This window comes from Balaenoptera ricei, chromosome 8 (assembly GCF_028023285.1).
Source record: "Balaenoptera ricei isolate mBalRic1 chromosome 8, mBalRic1.hap2, whole genome shotgun sequence".
In the NCBI taxonomy this organism is placed as follows: Eukaryota; Metazoa; Chordata; class Mammalia; order Artiodactyla; family Balaenopteridae; genus Balaenoptera; species Balaenoptera ricei.
Genome location: NC_082646.1, coordinates 34886950 through 34889765, shown reverse-complemented (window position 1 = coordinate 34889765; position 2816 = coordinate 34886950). Strand labels below are relative to the sequence as shown.

The window sequence follows — 2816 nt, the reverse complement described above, 5'->3', positions numbered from 1 at the left end:
ATTGCCCTGAGAAGTACGGCCATTTTAACAATATTAATTTTTCCAATTCATGAGCATGGTATGTCTTTCCATTTGTTTATGTTATCTTCAATATCTTGCCTCACTGTCTTATAGTTTTCAGAGTAAAGGTCTTTCATCTCCTGGTTAGATTTATTCCTAGGTATTTTATTCTTTCTGATGCAGTTGTAAATGGGATTGTTTTCTTAATTTCTTTTTCTAGTACATTGTTATTAGTGTATAGAAATGTAACAGATTTCTGCATATTAATTTTGTGTCCTGAAACTTTACTGAATTCATTATTTCTATTAGTTTTTTGATGTAGTCTATAGGGTTTTCTATATATAGTATTGGGCTGGCCAGAAAGTTCACTCAGGTTTTTCTTGTAACAGCTTACGCACAAACCCAAATTAACTTTTTGGCCAACCCAATATTATGCCACATGAAACAGTGACAGTTTTATTTCTTCCTTACTATTTGGAGTCAGTTGATTTTTTTTTTTGTTGCTGTTGTTGTACGATTTCTATGGCAAGGATTTCCAATACTAGTTTTTTTTCGAAAAAATATTTATTTATAAAAAATACAATGGGATAAATTTATGCTGAGAAATGCAGCAATAAATACAGTGGAAGAAAACAGAGCAACTCTACATCAATACATTGGCACAAACAGGAAGAGCAAACGCACCCCCCAGACCTCGATGTCTGCAGGCCAGCTTTGTACACACTCCTTTCAAAACACCACTCGGAAAAGATCTTGTCGGCTTAGCTAAGAATGAGTACACATATAGTCACAAATGCACACTGATCAGGACTTTATTTAAAAATTAGCAAACAATACTGTAGAAACATTGATATGTAAATTTCTAAAAAGCTGCATCTTAAATTTAGTTGGCAAAGACCACATTTAGCTATAAGCATGAGTTTAGTCTTCCATGTAGAACAGATACTAAACTGTAAAAAAAAAAAAAAAAAAGCTTCCTATTGTTTGAAAATACCAATTTAAGTAGAGGATTGTAAAAATGTATAGATCTTTAATAAAAGAATTGACTGTACAATAGTACTCCCCTTTCACCGTACTCCTTTTTACTTCATATGCGAGTTATTGGTTATGCTGTAGGATTTAACTGTTACAGCACTGAAAGGCAACTATTTAGGGAAGAGGCAGAAAAAGGAAAAAAGAATGTATGTAAGGCAGTATTTCCTTTAGGTACAATAAGCATAATAGTGTTTTAGGAAGACAAGGTAAAAATTACTCAAGGCTAGCTTGGTTCTCACTGAATAAAAATAACGGGCTAAATACTGAGCTCCTCTGTGAATCTAATAATCAATGCCTTGGTCTGTATATTGGTAATCTCTGGGGTATTTGGTCATCTTGGTACTCGCCATGATATTCATCTGGGTATTCTGCCTGATAATCATTATCACTGATTTCCGACCCATCTGTTCCGGTTCCTTGGCTTCCATTGTGAATGACAGGTTCTGTGGGAGCAGCACAGTATTTGGGGTCATATACTTGCCGCCCAAGCCCATACACACTCATTCCTTTCTGGGAAGCGACTTTCTTGGTACCCATCTGTAGAGAAATCGTCGAGTTGTCCACGGGTTGTAATGTTAGCTTCTGATCGTAGATGTCTCTTTGGGTACCCCGGGGCTAACATCCCCGCCTGGCTGGCTCCTTTGTTGGTGCTCATCTGCAGACTAATCGTGGTCTGATCAGAAGGTTTGTCAGTTTGCATTTTGGGATCATAAAGATGCCTCCTAGTCCCATAGGCTGTCATACCTGCTTGGCTGGCGCATTTGTTGGTTCCCATCTGTAAACCAATTACACTTTGTCCAGCTTTTAATTTTCCTTCATCAAAACGTCTTGTTTGTTTTTCTACATACTTAACTCCAATGTCAATGGTTGTATGGAATCCTTTTGTTTTAGCCAGACCTGCTAGGGCCACCAGCGTAGTCTGAACCTGGGTCATGTTTCCATTCTCAAAAAGATCATTTGCTTCAAATATGTCATGTGGCTTCATACCATAAGCCTGAATAGCTTTGATAAGGTTGCCAATATTCTCCAACTGAGGCCAGTTTAATGAGGACTCATTGACCTTCTTCACTGAGCCCGGCTGTTAACTTGTTTATGAGTTCACAGAGGATTATGCCATCTTTTAAGCCCAGCTGAAAGTTGGTGCCAATGCTCATGCCGGTCACCTCTTCTATCCAATTGAGAAGATCTTCTTCTGCTTGATGATCATACTTGGAAGCAATCTTGTTCTTGACTTCGGCCGAGAGTCCATAGGAAGGGCCCTTGTTGAAGTGGGTCATGATGATTCGGTCGGTGGGAAGAGGCTGAGCTCTGGTCCGGGGGTTTCTCGCGCTCGGCTTCCCCGCTCCTGGCCCCGAGGAGTGGCCGCACCACAAGATGCTCGGAGCTCGCTCCCCTGGGCAGCGCATGAACCGCCAGGAGGCGGCGGCGGGGCGCGGGTGGTGCCTTGGCTACTCACTCGGACGAGGTCCCGCAGAGCCTCCCGGTCGGCTCCGGAGTCCCGCATGAACTATCCAATACCATCTTGAATAAACATGGCAAGAGTGGGTGTTCTTGTCTTGTTCTTGAACTTAGAGAAAATGGTTTCAGCTTTTCACCATTGAGTATAATGTTGGCATTGGGTTTTCATATATGGCCTTTTTAATAGTATGTTCCCTCTATACCCACATTGTTGAGAATTTTTATCATAAATGGATGTTAAATATTGCCAAAAGCTTTTTCTGCATTTTTTGGGATGATCATGATCACTTGATTTTTTTTCGAATGCGTTAATGTGATGTATC

General features: G+C 40.2%; 1 pseudogene; it reads right to left on the bottom strand.

Moving 5' to 3' along the window:
- Positions 1–1183: 1183 nt before the first annotated feature.
- Positions 1184–2393, bottom strand: LOC132369697 (calponin-3-like; annotated as a pseudogene).
- Positions 2394–2816: the final 423 nt, after the last annotated feature.